We start from the raw sequence: 19,293 nt of genomic DNA, 5'->3' as shown, positions 1-19,293 counted from the left end.
AAAAATAGGGGGCATAAGAAGAAAGTTCTTCCATTTTCATTGGTTCAGTTCATGGTGCCTATGAAGTAAACTATAATGTTTACCCTCTGGACAGAGTAGGAAGGAGAGCCAGAAAGGGAGAGCAACTATATCAGTCTTTCCAATTTTAAAGATATACCTGTTCTAATTACAGAGTCAATCAAAGGAGGCTACATTGACCCATGTTGTAGGGGATGTAGAAGCCTCCATGTTAGGCAAAATAGACATACTCCAAAAGCCCCTTAGCATGCCTTTATGTTAGGTGATTTGGGCATGGCCAGACAGGTGCAGGTTACACACACACACACACACACAGAGTAATTGCCTGTAGGCACATTTGATATATCAGAATCTACACACATGAAGTACGATACAAAAAGTCCTGATTGAATTTCAACCTTGTGAAAATGGATACCTTGATTTGCTTGAGTCCCCCAATTATCCAGGTAATCAGAACAACTCATGAGGACTGGCTGTATTGGATAATACGCCAACAATCCTTTGCAGTGACCAGAGTAAACTTAGTTGGAAAATTAGTAACTCTGAAGCCTATTAAACTCCTTCCAACTTTGATGTACACCCTGAACTATTTGGTGATGGTGATTTATGGACCTATCTTCAAAGACTTACCTGACTGAAAGTTATGAGACTATGGACATATTCTATTTATGGTCTTATTATCTTCTTATTGCCAACTCTTCTTATGGGACTCTCAGAATTGTCCTGTTTTTGAGAGATCTCCTTATCAAGACATCTTCTTTTTTTTTAATTTTTTTTTTAGTGAGGCAATTGGGGTTAAGTGACTTGCCCAGGGTCACACAGCTAGTAAGTGTTAAGTGTCTGAGGCCAGATTTGAACTCAGGTACTCCTGACTCCAGGGCCGGTGCTCTATCCACTGCGCCATCTAGCTGCCCCTCAAGACATCTTCTAATCAAACCTTGAACTGTGAGCTGCTTATCACTAAGGATGCTTTCTGATTTGTGTATCAAAGGCCACCTCCTTGACCCCTGGAATTCCTTGCTCTCCATGGGAATGGAACACACTGACTCATTCCTTTCGCTCCAAAATTCTTTAACTGCCTTTGTTTAAAGTGTATATAAACCCACACAATCTATTACTTGGTACCCATGCAGCATGTTAAAATTCTCTTTTCTTCCCTGCTTGTAAAAACCTTTCTTTAGTTTTATAGGCATTGTCTTTCTCTGGTTTTCTTCCATTTTAGGAAGAAGGTGATTTAAATATTGAGAAATGATCTTTGCATTTTCCTGTCTTCCCCTTTGGGGAATGAGAGATCTAAATTTTATCGAGAGGTTTGCCTCTGTTTCCAACCCAGTTCTTAACAGAGTTGAGTTAAAATAGAAATTAGGACATTAAAAAGCTCAATGACATCTTTATTTTTTTTTTGTTGTTGTTGTAAAGCCTATAAGTTAATGTAAGAGGGCAGCTAGGTGGCACAATGGATAAAGCACTGGCCCTGGATTCAGGAGGACCTGAGTTCAAACCCAGCCTCAGACACTTGACACTTAACTAGCTGTGTGACCCTGGGCAAGTCACTTAACCCTCATTGCCCCCCAAAAAACAAAACAAAACAAAACAAAAACAAATAAGTTAATGTAAGGCATATGGGAGATGGAAGATTGTACAGTATATGGGGGTCAACAAATAGGACAAATATAGAGTTGATAAAAGAAAGTAATAGATAAACATTCTGGAAGAAAGAAGGGAACTATAAGGCTCTCTAGGTGCCAAAGAGAAGTTTTTGTTGTTCTTGTTTGTTTGTTTTTTTCCTCTTAAGAGGCAGTATAGAGTACCATTGTAGCTTCTTGAGCAGGGGAGTAATGAGGTCAAAAGTATGATGATGGAACTTGATAACTGTCTTCAAATATCAGACAGATGAATATGGAATAGGGATTAGATTTTTTTTCTTGACCTAAGAGGGCAGAACTGGTAGCACTAGATAGAGAGGCAAATCTCAGTTCAATAGAAGAAAAAGCTGCTTAACTATTAGAGCTCTCTCAATTTGTAATAGACAGCCTTAGGAGTTAATCATTTCCCTGTCACTGGAAACTTTTAAAACAAATCTTGGATTATCAGGCATTTTGAAGAAGGGATTCTTGTTGAAGTTCAGATTGCACTAGGTAACCTTTCAAGTCTCTCCCATAAATACTAAATGAAAACCACAAGTAAAATTTAGACAACAATTTTAATTGAGCTTAATATATTCAATTTTAACTATATCTAGTCATTCCAAATGCTAACTTTAAGATGATAACAATAGCATACTGCTTTTATGTTTGTCATTTACCAGTCTATCTCAGGCATCCAAAATAATTTCTCAATAGAAGAAAACTAAAAACTACACTTGAATTGTAAAACTTTGTTAGCACATCATTATTTCATGCAGAATTACACAAGAAAGTACTTTTAGAAGTCAGTGGCATTTTGGTCAGTAAAGATTAGGTCATAGTAATTAACATAAGCTAAAAAATTCAAAATTGGCAAAGCTATCATGATGTCTTGGTTCTCATACTACATGAGAATGAGAACTACCAAAATCTCAAGTATTGTTAAAAACAAAAACAAAAAACACAGACACACATCACCAGCAGCAGCAGCAGCAGCAACAACTCTTGAATACATTGCTGGGCTGGACTGAAGAATCTGGGATTCCCAGTCATTGACCCAATATTATAAGGGAAGTTCATCCTGATTGGAACCAGGTCCTTCTATATATAGTGAGTTCCCCACCAAGAGAGGTACTTAAGAAGAGGCTGGGCAGCCACTTGTTGAAAATGTTGGAGGGGTTCTTATTTAGGTTGTGTCTGACTCTTTGTGACCCCATTTGGAATTTTCTTGGCAAAAGATACAAGAAAGGCTCTCTCCTTCTCCAGCTCATTTTATAGATAAGGAAACTGAGTCAAACAGAGTTAAGTGACTTTCCCAGGTCACACAGCTAGGAAGTATCTGAAGCCAGTTTTGAACTCTGGAAGATAAGTCTTTCTGATTTCAGACTTCTATCCACTGTGCCACCTAGCTGCCCCTATTTAGGTATAGGTTAGACTAAATGGCTTTTGGTGTCCCTTCTTATTCTAAGACTAATTCATTTATCTTAGTATCTCCTTCAGTACCTAACAGTACATTCATTCAACAACAACAAACATTTTTAAGTGCTTACTATGTCTGGCACATTGGGATGGGATTTGAGATACAAACAATGAAATTGTTTTAAAAATTCCTTTCCACTCAAAGACCTTTTGTTCTATAAAAATGTGTGAGATATGGGAATAAGGTAGAAGAAAATGTGTTCTTCATTGCCAGGGGTTAGAAAAAGGAGAGATAACATTTAGTATTATTTCCTTGGTATTTTAAACCTATAAAATTCAGTTTAAATCAATGTAAAGTAACGAAATGTAATGTAGTGAAAGTAGTTATTGGCAAAGAGATTAATAAACTTTCTTAAATTTTACAATTATTATAAACTTGCAACCATTAAAGATAAATGATTAAATGTAGCTGAGGCTCTCTGGTCTGCTGAATTTCAGTTGCTCTGTGGCCTCTTCCCTGTAGGGCAGATTTTCAAATCTTTTAGCAATTGCTCCGTCTAAGGTATTTTAGCTCTTCTGTGATTTAGACCTGCTGCCATACCCAGTCAGTAGGCAAAAGTTGGCAGAAGTTACTCTATCTTTTGATCTCTTCTGTCACTTTTTAAATTTAGCCTGCTCTGAATTAGGATGTGAAAAATCTCTTTAAATTTCCATCTCATGCCCCTAATGCTACCAGGTATATGCAAATCAACTGAGAAGCTTTTACCTATCAGGTCTAGGGCAGGGTGGAGCTTGTGACTTTTTGTTCTACATTTATGTAGAATAAAACTTCTAGCATTTAATGGAGTAAAACCAGGCAAATAACTAAAAATGAACAAGGAAGAAATACATTTGTTTATTGACACTTAGGTTTTTTCTTCATATATTAATTATTTTTGCTGGTCAGTTCAAATAAGTGTTTCATTAAGTCAGACAACTTGCCTGTCTTCCCCCTCTCACTCCTTCACTGACAGAGCTAAGAGTTAAGAGGTTTCACAAAGGCAAATTTGAGGAAAAGCTCCATAGAAATGGGCACCGTCGCTCTTTTCTTGCTAGGCTCCTAACGTGTAGGAGCACTGGCTGGGCTCTCTGTGCAATCTGGATCCATCCTTCCTCCTCCTGGAGCGATCCCCTGAAGTCTCTTCATCATGACTGAACAGATGACCCCTCGGAGTACCCGTAAAGGCCACAATAGCTGGTTGACCCAGATCGCTACGACTCTCCAGATCCCAGACATGATCCTGTCAGCTTCTTAAGATAAGACCATTATCATGTGGAAGCTTACCAGAGATGAAACAAACTATGGGATCCATCAGTGTGCCCTCAGGGGTCACTCACATTTTGTTAGTGATGTGGTTATTTCCTCTGATGGCCAGTTTGCACTCTCAGGCTCCAGGGATGGCACACTAAGACTATGGGATCTTACAACTGGCACTACCACCAGGCGCTTTGTTGGTCACACCAAGGATGTGCTGAGGCTAGCTTTCTCCTCAGACAATGGCCAGATTGTCTCTGGTTCCGGGGATAAGACTATCAAGCTGTGGAACACCCTGGGTGTCTGTAAATACACTATGCAGGATGAGAGCCACTCAGAGTGGGTGTCCTGCATTCGTTTTTCACCCAATAGCAGCAACTCTATCATTGTCTCCTGTGGCTGGGACAAGCTGGTCAAGGTCTGGAACTTGGCCATCTGCAAACTGAAGACAAACCACATTGGTCACACAGGCTACCTAAACACAGTTACAGTTTCTCCTGATGGCTCTCTCTGTGCCTCTGGAGGCAAGGATGATCAGGCCATGCTGTGGGACCTCAATAGGGTAAACACCTCTATACTTTGGATGGTGGTGATATAATCAATGCCCTTTGCTTCAACCCTAATTGCTACTGGCTCTTTGCTGCCACTGGGCCCAGCATCAAGATCTGGGACCTAGAGGGTAAAATCATTGTGGATGAGCTTAAGCGAGAAGTGATCAATAGTAGCAACACTCTGGGCCTCCCCAGTGCACTTCCCTAGCCTGGTCTGCTGATGGTCAGACTCTATTTGCTGTATACACAGACAACTTGGTGCGGGTATGGCAAGTGACCTTTGGCACTTGATAAAAGGGTCGACTATAATCAGATTTTGAAATAAAGACCTTAATTTCTAAAAAAAAAAAAAAAAAAAAAAAGAAAAGGAAAGAACAAAGAAATGGGCACTGTTTAGAGATGAAACGGACTCTCTTGGCTACGTGATGGGGTGATTCAGCTTCACTGGAGGTCTTCAAGGGGAGGCTATGGATAATTGGTGATTTGGATGATTGTGTATGAATTGGACCAAATGGCCCTTTAGATCCCTTTCAACTTTGTGATTCTGTAAATAAACGGAACTAAGTGACTCTTTTAATGTTCTACATGTAGGTAGATGGCGTATGTTATAGTGCTGAACTTAGAGCCAGAAATATGTGGATTCAAATCTTACCTTTGACATCTAATTCTTATTCAACCCTCTTTGAGACAAGAGAAGTTAGCGTCTATGGGCAGAAGGAACAGGGACAAAGATTTGGGATAAACATGAAAAAAGAAGAGGTTGTCTTATGAAGAATGAGTTCCATTTTACCAGGGGTGTTAAGCATAGACTGAAAAACCACTTTTCAAGGTATTGTAAATGTATCTTGTGGATTGAGGATGAGTTTGAACTTAGATGATAGGAATCGTAATGGTAGTCATTTCTCTAGTGAATTTCAAAGGTCCTTACATGCATTATTTAATTTGATTTTCATAAAAGTCTTGTGAGGTAAGTACTACAGATGTTATCAGCTCCATTTTACAAATGAGGAAACTGAATCTTAGGAAGGTCAAATAAGCTTCCCATGATCTCTCAGCTAGGTCTTGTAGGAAATAACCAAACCCAGGTTTTGTTACTCCAAGTCCACCATCTTAGCTATATTCCCTTTTAAATGATTTCTAATAGCCATTCATTTCTGACACTCTTTGAAACTTTTTAAAATTGGTGATCCAAGCATAATATAATTTTATTGACCAGATTAATGCATTTTTAAATAATACTCGAGAAGGCATAATTTTCTGTGCTAAGGAAGTCTCTTGTATGATATTCAGCACAAAAAAGATATAGGGCATTAAAGATTAAAATTATATTTTAAATTTCTACTAAGAATAAATTTACATAGTGTAATAGAATAGTGTAGTAGAATAAAGTATGTGAAGTGAGAGCTAAGTGTATTGTCGACATAGAGCTTGTTCCATCCAATCCCAACCCCCTCTTAATAAGTGGGCTGCTGAAAGCTGCTTTCAGTTTCAAGGCATGCCTTAGGGTCAACATCTATTCAAAACCGTAGCTCAAGAATCCATATCTTAAACATGCTTTTTTATTTGCCAGACCAAATTCAACAGCAAGGTAGTCACAAAGGAAACATGTGTCTCTCCCTCATAACTAAAGTGGTGTACTTTCTCACAAATTTCTATGCCTCTGATGAGAAAGGGAATGCACCAATGCTAGACAACTCATGTTACTGGGGCTGTGTCAGCTGCAATTGGTATTTCTAAAATACAGGTCAGACTATATCAGTTCTCTGGTCAAGGACCAGCGTGACATTATTTCTTTAGGAGACTGATTTTTCACTACAGTCAGAAACCTACTTGCTTCTCTGTGCATATGACATTCCATTTCCTACCTTCATTGTTTTGCATGGGCTATCTCCATACCTGGAATGTTGTCCTTCTTATCTCTGCCCATTGGATTCCCTATCTTAAAGCTCAGCTCCTGCCACCTAATACAGAGGTCCTTTCCAGATCCTTCAGTTGTTAGGCCTTTCTATTCCTTTCTATACCAAATTAATTCGCTTTTCTTTGAGAAGTTGTTTGGTATAAAGTTTAAAGAACTGCCCTTAGCCAGGAATAATTAAGTTCAAGGTTCACCTCTGATAGAGATTGACTGTATGACCCTGGGTAAATCGCTTAATTTCTCACTGTCACCATGTAACTGTCCAAGGCTAAGATTCTGAGTAGTTGGCAAATTGTATAAGTAGAGTGAATTTCTTCACAATGAATTCCTTACAATGTTGAAATCACAGCCTTCTGCCCGCTTACCCTCAAAGAAATATATTGACTTATTTTTGCATATTTGCTTTCTTTGGGTAGCCTATAAACTTCCTGAGGACAGGGACTCTTTTTTTTTTCCTTTCCATTTTCATCTTTATATCTTGAGCACCTAGCACAAGGCTTGGCATCATAGCATGGTGGAAAGGACATCGATTTAAGAATCATGGAACCTGGGTTCAAATCCTGACACTGAAATTTAGTTGTTCAACTTTAGACAATTTATACTGTTTGTATCTCAGCTTTGTCACCTGTAAAATGAGGAGATTAGATCAGATGACACCTGAAATACCTTCTAGTTCTAGATCTATGGTGTTAAGTACCATGTTGCTTCTCTACGGCACTTGCTGGGAGATTGTTTCCACTGCTCATTCTCCATTGAATTGTAGCCATTATGTTCCCTTTTCTTTGCAGGGATTCAGTCAATAAGAATTTATTAAGTGCCTATTATGTGTCAGGCAATGTACTAAATGCTAGGGAAACAAAGAAAGGTAAAAGAGAGTCTTTGCCCTCTAGGAAGTCACAATCTAGTCAGGGAGACAACATACAAATAAGTATGTATAATCTACATGCAGGGTAAATATGAAAGAATTAACAGAGTTAGTAGAAATAAGAAGTATTGGGAAAGATTTCCTGAAGAAGGTACCAGGGACTTGAAGGAAACTAGTAGAGAGAACAATCCAAATGCCTGGTGTCAAGAGATGAAATGTACTATTTGAGGAACAGCAAAGAAACCAGTGTCATTGGATTAAAAAGGTCATGGCAGGGAGTGAGGTGAAGAAGACTGCAAAGGTAGGATGGGTTAGGATGTGAAGGGCTTTACTACTCTGGAGGCAGGACTGCTTCCATCTGCCACTATTGCTATTTGTACTCCTGATGCCCAGTGCCCACAGACCTTTCTGTCTCCCTAAGCTGCCCTGGTCTGGAAAAATGATGCATTGTGACTTTTTCTTGGCTTGCAAATAGAGAATTTGGTTTGATGCATTTTCTAGATCTTCCTTGTGGAAGAGGTGTAATGGGCAGGTTAAGACAAGAATGCTTCTCACTCACCATCTCAGCTCCCTCCATCTCATTTTATCTTTTAAAAAAAGTCTTATGACAATTCATGTTCAAGTAATAAAGGCTAAAAGGGTGGCTTGCTCAATACCAAAGATGCAAATCTTGAGCAAACAGTCTATTGTTTTGGGTCATTCACCTGTCACTTTACATAAATTCCATTGTCTTCTATTGGGAAAAGTATAGAAACACAGTTTTTTTAAAATTTGATTTAATTTTTAATTTATGGAATAAAACAACCATTTCCATAATATAGTACAATAAAAAAGTTGTACATGAAACTGCATATCTACTATGCACAACTTGCTATTCCTTTCAAATATGCAACAAAATTGTCATGTAAATTTCTTTTTTTCTTCCCTCTCCCTCACCTCAAACCCTAGAGATGGCTACCATTAGACATAAATAGGTATATACACACAAATATAGATGTATACACACACACATATGTGTGTGTGTGTGTGTGTGTGTAAAATCATTCTATACATACTTCCATTTATCAGTGCTTTCTCTGGATGCAGATAGCATCTTTATATATCCTTTATAGTTAATTTGGGTATTTATAATAGTTAAAATGAATTATTCACTCAAAGTTATTCTTAAAACAATATTCTCTTGGTTCTGCTCATTTTACTCTTCATTATTTCATGCAAGTCTTTCCATGTTTTTCTCAGATCATTGAGTTTATCATTTCTTATAGCACAGTAGTATTTCATCACAATCATATACCATAACTTGTTCCGCCATTCCCTAATTGATGGGCATCCCTGCAATTTCCAGTCCTTTGCCACCACAAAGAGAGCTTCTATAAACATTTTAGAACCTATAAGTTCTTTTCCTTTTAACCTAATTATCTTCAGAAATAGACCAAGTAGTGGCATTGCTGGGTCAGAAAGCATATAAGTAGTTTAATAACTTTTGGGGTAGAAGTCCAGGTTGCTCTCCAAAATGGTTGGATCAGTTTACAATTTCACCAGCAATGAATCTGTCCCAATTTTTCCACATCCCTTCAAACATTTGTCACTTCCCCTTTCTATCATTTTATCTAATCTGGTAGGTGTAAAATGATACCTTAATGTTTTAATTTGCATTTCTCTAATTAATAATGATCTAGGACATTTTTCATATGACTATAAATTCTTTTGATTTCTTCAACAGAAATCTGCCTGATCATATCTTTTGACCATTTATCAGTTGAGGAATGACTCATAGTTTTATAGGTTTGATAAAGTTCTTTGTATATTTAGATATGAAACCTTTATCTGATTAAATTTCTATGAAATGTCCTTCTGATCTTGGCTACATTTATTTTATTTGTACAAACCCTATTTAATTTAATGTAAATGAAATTATCCATTTTACATCTAACTTTGCTCTCTCTTGTTTATTCCCAAATTGTTCACCTATCAATACATCTAATAAGTAATGGGTTCTGTACTCTCATTTTCTTGTAAAAGCTCTCTTTATATTTAGGTATTGTATGCATTTTAACCTTGTCTTGATAAATGGTGTAAAATATTGGTCTATGCCCAATATTCACTATACTACTTTCCAGTTTTCCCAACAACGTTTTTTTTTTTTACCAAATTCCCAAATCTTATCTTTATGCTTGTCAAATGCAAAATTTTAAAAATTATTTATTTATTTAAATCATAAAAGTATTTTATTATTTTTCAGTCATATATAAAGATAGTTTTCAACATTTGTTTTCATAAGATTTTTATTTCCAAATTTTTCTTCCTTGGGGAAGCTAGGTGGCACAGTGGATAGAGCGCTGGCCCTGGAGTCAGGAGGACCTGAGTTCAAATCTGGCCTCAGACACTTAATACTTACTAGCTGTGTGACCTTGGGCAAATCACTTAACCCTCTCTGCCCAACAAAAACCCCACAAAAAACAAAATCAAGTTTTTCTCCCTCCCTCCCTTCCGTCCCCCTCCCCAAAACAGAAAGCAATCTGATATAGGTTATATATGTACAATCACATTCAACATATTTCTGCATTAGTCATGTTATAAAAGAAGAATCAGAACATAAGGAAAAACCTTAAAAAAAAGTAGAAACAGTATGGTTCAATTTGCATTCAGAATCCATGATCCTTATTTCTGGATGTGGAGAACATTTTCCATTGAGTTCTTTAGAATTGTCTTGGATCATTGCACTGCTGAGAAGAGCCAAGTCTATCACAGTTGATCATCACCCAGTGTTGCTTGTTACTGTGTACAATGTTCTTCTGGTTCTGCTCACTTCACTCAGGATCAGTTCATGTAAATCTTTCCAGGTTTTTCTGAAATCTGCCTGTTTGTCATTTCTTAAAGCACAATAGTATTCCATAACATTCATATACCACAATTTGTTCAGTCATTCCCCAATTGATGAGCATTCCCTCGATTTCCAATTCTCTGCCACCACAAAGAGAACTGCTATAAATATTTTTGTACATGTAGGCCCTTTTCCCTTCTCTATGATCTCTTTGGGATACAGACCTAGGAGTGGTATTACTGGGTCAAAGGGTATGCACAGTCCATAGCCCTTTGGACATAGTTTCAAATTGCTCTCTAAAATGGTTGGATCAGGTCACAACTCCACCAACAATACAAATGCAAGATTATTTTGTTTTGTAATGATTGGAATGATGCCACTGGGAGGCTCCTCAGGTTGATTGGCTGGTAACTTTGATAGACAGTACCCACTAGCAAACGTCACTTTCTGATGCCAAGGAACTGACCACAGGGCTTGCCCTCAGACGCCTTCTCCTTATGGTGGAGCTTTCCTACAGTAGCTCTCTAGCAGGTGGTGTCATTCCAATCATTATAGTTTATTTGCTGTTTTAAATTATATGTCTTCTCTATTTATTTATTTTTCTATGTCTTAGGCAGTACCAGATACACTGAGTATTAAGCCTACACAAGTGTAATTATCCAAATAATGGGAACTATTTCTATTTCTGTTTACTCCCCACCTTTTTGGCTTTTCAGCTATGGAAAGATAAAGGACTGCTTTGTTTAGTAAGTATAGCTTCAATATCTGTTCTCATTTCAGCTATACTTCATGCACGCTTATATTGTGTATTTCTACATCAATTTCTCTCAATAGAAAATGTCAATGGTAGTCTTGACTTAGAAGAAACTAGAAAGTGCTTTCTCATCCTGCCCCCACTTATATATAAATTATGAATATTATTTGTATCTCCTTGAAGAGAGACTAATACACCTTTGAATTTCAGTTACTATAAAATGTCCTTCAAGTATTATTAACATTTTCCTTTATGGAAGACAATTATTTGCCTTCAATTTGCAGTAAGGAACACAAAGCCCTTTATTTTATAGGGCAATTACCAATAGTATCTATCTACTTGCAGGTTTTTTTTGCCTGTTTAAATGTTTTCCTGTCTCAGTGAATTTCTTTCATTATTTCTTTTTCTACAAAGCAAGAACTACTCAGCACTGAGAGGCTATAATATTCATCTATGGAAGCAATCTTTGTAGGATAAATTTCATCATGCTGATTTCATATAATAAAGTGTTGCAGGTATGAGTCATCCTCACAAGTAGGCAATGAAGTTGATTTTTGCTTCAAAGGTTGTATTTCAATCAACTTAGAAAAGATTTGTAGAAAATAATTCAGCCAAATAATATCTTTTGAATTAAAAAATAAAAATTTTGTGAGGGTATCAGTTAGTGTATAATGCTATCACTTTCAAAAGCACCTTCATTTTTATAACCTTCATACACTTTCTGGATGTCAGCACCAGACTCAGCTGTAGTTTCACCTTGTAAGCTCCTTTAGTGCTTGGAGCCTCCTCACTCTGGAACATCAAACTTTTCCTGTGACCTTCTCACAATGGAACATCCCTCCACCATGCCAACCCTCTTCTTCCATTTTTGAGTTCCTCTCATCATGAGGAAGTGCCAGGCCAGCCATTCTTCACCATGCCCCTCTGTGAATGGATAACTTCTAATGCCCTGCTTTTCAGCTCCTTTTTCTGTTATCTTCTAAGGTTAGGATGCAAGCACCTATGGGGAGGGGCTATCTTTTATGGTTTGCATTTATATCCCTAGTGCTTGGTACAGTTCCAGGCACATAGGAAACATTTAATAAATGCTTTTTGCCTAAAAACCAAAGACAATCAAACCCACATAGTGTTGGCTATAGTACTATTAGGTGTATGGCAAAATATCAGTGTCCTAGCAAATGAATTGATAATAATCTCCCCTACCATGTATCCTGATATAACATCAGTTGTACCATGGAGAATTAGTTCTAACTCCTTGAGAAAAGACATGCTCTTTGGTTGCTAGCTGGGGGATAGTTCTTTCACTCTGCTGAGATGATTCAGCAATTCCTAATGTGTTTCTGTGACATACTTCCCCCCAAATCCAAAAGTGCCTAACAATTGATGCCTGGCTGGTCAGTAGAACTGTACTTATTTGTAAGTGGTTTGGGCAGCCCACATCTGAAGTGAATGTGAAATAGATGTTTTTTAGCCCTACAAAGTTGCACTATTCCAAGACACAAAACCAACTTTGTAGGGCTGAAAAACATTCAAATACAATTTTCATTTTACAGAAAAGGCTGTTAAGCCTCAGAGAAATGATGAACTTCATGCAATATCATAGACCTTAGAAGCGATAGAACTGGAACTTGGAACTCAGGTGCAAGTTCTGTGCTCTTTTTCTTATACCATGATGCCTCTTTTTCTGACTTACTTCACTGAGTCATGGATGATAAAGTGAAAAATCAGTAAGGTTGGATGTCTGAAAAAGTAGATTTTAGTACTGATTCTGCTACCAAATTTCTACATGATGTTAGTTAAGTCTTAATTCATTCGGTCATTAAACAAACATTTAAAACATGGGACTGGCCAATGAGCCCAGCCCTTATGAGCAGGCATTGACATGCTTGGCTGATGTCTTTGCTCATGGGAGCCAGCTTTTCAGGGGCGTCATGATGACTTGTACTAGAAGTTCCTTGGAAATATTTGGATTTGATGGTCTGTAACTGGTTCTGATCTGCTTACCAGGTGATGATGAAGAGCTCTTTAACTGGCTGCAAAGCTGGAACTGAGGGTGCTTTCAAGAGGCACCAGAGCCTTGCCCATTCTCTTCAGTGTGCCAAGTGAAGAAGAGATATAGGAGAGTAAAGCTAGAGCCCTCTGCACACCCCCTGATCTGAGGATGACATGTAGTGGTGACTATGGGCCTTTGTTCTTAGCCTCAGTGTTTGTCCTTTGTTTTTTGCTAAAGGAGATTAGAGACAATAAAGCTAGGAGTTTTGAAAGGTCAGGACAGTAAATCACAAATATGTATGAGAGAAGAGTTTCTATTGGTGTTTGCAGTTAGCTAGCCAAGCTTTTGAAACCTTGAAGAGCAAGGATTGAGGAGCAAAGTTTGAGTTCTGTTCTCTCCCCACCCCCCAATAGGATTGGCAAAAAAGGAAACAGACAAAACCAGATTTTATACGAAGAAATTAAAAAAACCATTAATGAGGTGCCATATAAGAAGAAAAGATAGACAAATACTCAAAGAATAAGTAACACCTCTACTGGAAATCTATTTTGACTTATCTTCCATATCACACTTACTAACTTTGGGTGTTCCTCAAGGTTCCATCCTAGATCCTCTTTTATTCTTTTTTTGTTACTCTCTGACTAGGTAACCACATCAACTGCCATAGATTTAATTATCTTTATAATACATATTATGTATGTATATATGCACATATATAGACTATACTATATATAACATATAATATACACATAACATTATAGATGTGTACACACATACACATATACATACACACATAATCTTTGTCTACTTATCTCATATATAATCAGTAGCCAAATCTTGCAATTTCTATCTTTACATCTCTGGTATCAGACATATTCTTACGTAGTTGAGTCCCTCATCATCTCTCACCTATATTATTGCAAAAGACTTTTAATTAGTCTCTCTGCTTCATTCCATCCCTCCTACACATGGTTGCCAAAGTGATTTTCCCTGAGTACAAATTGACCATGTCAACTCCAGTGTCTTACATAATCAATTCCAGTGTTTATTGTCTTTAGGATGAAATAAAAACTCTATTTAGCTTTTAAAACCTTTCACAGCCATGATGCAACCCATATTTCAGCTTCACTGTATGTTACTCTCTCCTGCATGCTCTGATCCTGTCAAATTGGCTTTCTCTCAGTATTTCACATTTCCTACCTCTGTGCCTTAGGCAGCTACCAAGTGCTCATCTTAGAGTCAGATAAACTTGAGTTTAATTCAAGTCTCAGACACTTACTAGCTGTGTGACCATGGGCAAGTCACTTTACCTCCATTTGTATCAGTTTCTTTCTTTCTTTTTTTTCTCTTTCCTTCTTTCTTTTCTTTTCTTTTTTTTTTTTTTTTTTGCAGGGCAATGAGGGTTAAGTGACTTGCCCAGGGTCACACAGCTAGTAATTATCAAGTGTCTGAGGCCCGATTTGAAGTCAGGCCCTCCTGAATCCAGGGCGATACTTTATCCACTGTGCCACTTAGCTGTCTCCTGTGTCAGTTTTCTTAATGGTAAAATGGGGATTGCAACAGTACCTCCCTAACAAAGTTGTTGTGACAATCAAATGGGATAATATTTATAAAGTGTTTAGCATAATTCATGGCACACAGTAGGCACTAAATAACTGTTCATCCCTTTTCCTTCACCTCCACCCTTCCCCTTTGCACTGGCCATCTTCCATGCCTGAAATGTACTCTTTTTTCACCTTTGAATCACAGAATACTCTCTCTGATATAGTTCAAGTACCATTCTACATAAAACTTTTCTTGCTGCCTCCCTCAACTAAAAGAACTGTCTCACCCAAACTACCTTATCTTTATTAGCTCAATTTAATTTCTTTCAATTAACAAAAATCTTTTCCCCCTCTCCCACTCTTCATCCCCAAAACAAGGGAAAAAAGAAAAACAAAACCTTTGTTTTCTCACATTCAGTGACTGCCTCCAACCTGAATGAAGTCCAGTCACTCACATGTCCAGAAAACTTCCTTGTCCTAACACCACCTTTTCCATAGGAGAACTTCTATTGTAGAAACTGTGGAGAGGTAGTAGCTATGGTCTCTCATTATGGGGTCCTTGCTTGTATGAGCTGTAAAATCTTCTTTAGAAGAACTGCAAGTAGTGAGAAGCCTCCTACTTACATATATGGAATGATTGCCAGATCACCTTACTTACTAGGAAGAAATGAGCAGTTTTTTGATTAAAACAATGTTGTCATCTAGGTATGAACTATAAGAAACGCAGGAGACTAAGAAGGAGCACTAAGGCTCCTATGTCAGACTTCGGGTCCACTGCTATACTGAAGGCTGTCAATCATCTCTCATTAGAGACTAAGGATTTGACTAAGGTTCTGTGTGTCTTTTAATTCCCTTCAGGTCCAAACTAATGCTCTGATTCATTTACTTAAGCAGACTCTGGATCAATTGAAAGAATTTGATGATTTCATTAGTGCTACATGAGAAGATTATTGATCAATTATATTCATATTCTTATTGTATCATTATATGGGTTTAGTTTAGATAAGCCAATGATTAGGTAACAATGTTTGATTAGAAGATAGGTGCCTATTTTCTCCTTTGTTTTTCTGTACACCAACACATTTTCATTTGTATAATCTTTCTGGTGAGGACTGCCCCATTGGACTTTGTCAATATGTCAACCTTATCTGTGATCCATGAAAGGCAGGCCTTTTAAGGATCAAAGCTGGTAATTTTGAAAATGATTATTGGTTGATTAATAGTTGAGTTTTAGTAATCACATTAATCTCCACATTCAATTTCTAGGGCTTAGATTTGGACTTATTTCATATAGGCCTTGGTAGAAAAGTTTGTAAGAGACATTTTAGGAAACTGTGCATTCAACTGATACTGGATCTACCTCCTGAGGGAGATAAAGAAGATGGATAAGGGATGATTCAACCTTGTTAGATGTTTTTCCTAGCACTGAGTTTCTTTTTTTTTCTTTCTTTTTTGAAGGGCAATGAGGGTTAAGTGACTTGCCCAGGGTCTCCCAGCTAGTAAGTGTCACATGTCTGAGGCCAGATTTGAACTCAGGTCCTCCTTAATCCAGAGCCAGTGCTTCATCCACTCTACCACCTAGCTGCCTGAGTTTCTATGGTATAGTGCGCTATTGGGTTGGGGACTTCCAGAGGATGTTCAACTCTGTGTTTTTTCTTTTACTATAGATTCTGAAGACCCTCCCCACTTTTGGATGCAAGCATAATTGTGGAATAATCACAATCTTATATTATAATGTTCTTTCAGCATATAGGCTTATATATTTAAAGCTGGAAGGAATCTTGGAGGTCATGAGTCATGGGTTTTGTCATTATTCCTGCCACATCATCCTAAAAATCACTGGGCCTTTCCATCTGCTGTAATGCTGCTGAACTTTCCTACATATGTTTGTTTCCACTAATTAGAATGTGAGATCCTTGAGAGTATAGTGTCTGACACCAGATAAACACTCAATAAATGCTTATTGATTTGACAAAAGGAAGACTGACTTGTCATAGAAAGAAAAGAATATTCAAATAGGACAGGAATTAAGGATGCCTCGGGTTGATTCACCTGAGGGAAGCTCCCTTACTTTAGTTTCCCATAGAGGTTTCACAATACACTTGAAGCTCCTCATGTCTGCTGTATACTCATATGACTTGGAAATGATAAGCAACAGCCTGAGCTTTATCACTTATTATTCCCTCAGTATCAAGGATGGCATTAAGGATCCTTTTAAGGAAAAAAAAAGTAGCATAACTTTCATGGGAGTAGAGGTTTGGACATCCCTCCTACCACACCACACTAATCAAGATCCAAAATATGTCCAGGAGAAATGTGTGGTATAGTGGAAAGACAATTAGATTTGGATCCAGAGGACCTAGGAATTCTAATTCGAGTTCTTCCTTTTATTTCTTGGGGGCTTTGGGCAAATTATTTTACTTTCCTGAGTATCATTTATAAGAAGAGGGCATTGGATGAGATGGGAATTGGAATGCATTTACTGAGTGAGTGCTTACTATTTATCAAGCACTGTGATCAGCACTGAAAATGTAAATTAAAAATGTAAAACAGTCCTTGTTTTCAAAGTGTTGTAAAAAATAGCATCTAGGAAATGTACTATGGAAAATGTGGTGAGCAAGTCATGTAGTAACTCCAAAGCAAGCATAAGAAACACAGATTATTGTGCTGTCATCCGTGGAATGTGAGATAACTAAGAGGAAGGCCTTCAGAACATTGGGTAGATACTCTTTGGAGAATTAATGAGAGGACATGTATAAGAATTAGGATGAGAAGGTATGGACATATTGTCATCTATACTATTGGAAAGAACTTCCAAATTTATATCACAAATCCATAGCTCTTTTCTACCATTTATCTGCAAATACTCTCTAGGTGGGTGATTTTTTTGATAAGTCAGCAGCCCTTATCTCCCTAAAGGAAAAAATAACCTTATTAAAAACTTGGGTATCAGCAGTCATATTTGTTGGGACAAATTTTTTTTTTTAGTGCAGTTGCTTTGTTTTTGGCCTTTACTGTGTGAGGAAACAGATACATACATAATACACACACATACATACACACATGCTTAATATATGCAAACAAGACATCCTAGTTTCTGATTCTGGGAATTTTCACTGTTTATCCGCCATGCCAGGAATTCCCTCTCTCCTTTTCCTTACCTCCTACTTTCCCAGGCTAAACTCCCCAAATCTAAAACCTTTCCTGATACCCTGCGAGTGCCTTGCCTTTATTGATGATCTCCAATTTAACCTGTGTATATAGCTTATTTGTATATTGTTGTTTGCACATTGTCTCTCTCATTAAACCATGAGCTCTTGAAAGCAGGAACTATTTTCTGTCTTCTTTGTAGCCTCAACATGGAGCACAGTGCCAGACACATAGTAGGAAATTGACAAGTGCTTATTGACTAATGTACTAACTCAATTTCCAAATAGTAATATATTCTATGATCTATTGTGAGAAAAGGATTTAAGTATTTTGACAACATCCCTTAGATGAAAGCTAATGAAAACTGAATATGAAAGAGAAAAAAAAAAGTCTTAACATAAGCTTTTGCTGCTGCTTTTAAGAAGAGGGAAAGTTATAATAGACAACCATTTGGGTTGGAAATTTTAAAGGTGATTATTTTGAAAGAAGATCCTATAGATTAAATAAATAACCTGTAGATTAAATAAAAGCAGATAAACTGGGAGACTTTACTTGATATTTCATAGTTTAATCTTTCAGTCTTGAATATAGGCTTCAACATTTTTTCAGGCATTAGAATGTATTGCTATTCAGAGGCAATAGCCCAGGGCTCATTTTAGTCTTGATTTAGTTTCAGTATTTCTTCTTCTTCTTCTTCTTCTTCTTTTTTTAGATCAGGCAATTGGGGTTAAGTGACTTGCCCAGGGTCACACAGCTAGTAAGTAACTCAGGTACTCCTGACTCCAGGGCCGGTGCTTATCCACTGTGCCACCTAGCTGCCCCTCCCAGGGCTCATTTTAGAGCTTCATATATTGGGGTATCACACATCTAAGAGCTAGATCAGCAATCCAGGAGGCTAAAAACAAAAACAAATCCAGGTGGCTAAAAAGGCAATAAGCACAACTATCTTTCTACAGCAAATATCTTAAATTCTCTTCTTAATTGAATTTCTGAGATATTTCTCTGGATTATTTTTACTCTTCTTTCCCAAGAAAGCAACCTATGAAGATGCTTAAATCATTAACATAATATCAATAATTAAGATAACAGAAAGTAATGTGAAGTGTTTTTTTCAATTAAAATGGAAATGGCATAACTCTAAAAAAGTGAAAAATATATAAATTGACAGATTATTGTAATCTTACACAGAAAATGATAGCTGTTAAAAATATTATTGGGGGCGGCTAGGTGGTGCAGTGGATAAAGCACCGGCCCTGGATTCAGGAGTACCTGAGTTCAAATCCGGCCTCAGACACTTGACACTTACTAGCTGTGTGACCCTGGGCAAGTCACTTAACCCCC

General features: G+C 37.4%; 1 pseudogene; it reads left to right on the top strand.

Moving 5' to 3' along the window:
* Positions 1–4,249: 4,249 nt before the first annotated feature.
* On the top strand, positions 4,250–5,198 carry LOC122735880 (annotated as a pseudogene).
* The last annotated feature ends 14,095 nt before the right edge of the window (positions 5,199–19,293 follow it).

The sequence above is a fragment of the Dromiciops gliroides genome, chromosome 1, assembly GCF_019393635.1.
Source record: "Dromiciops gliroides isolate mDroGli1 chromosome 1, mDroGli1.pri, whole genome shotgun sequence".
In the NCBI taxonomy this organism is placed as follows: Eukaryota; Metazoa; Chordata; class Mammalia; order Microbiotheria; family Microbiotheriidae; genus Dromiciops; species Dromiciops gliroides.
This window is presented reverse-complemented; position numbering and strand designations above follow the sequence as displayed.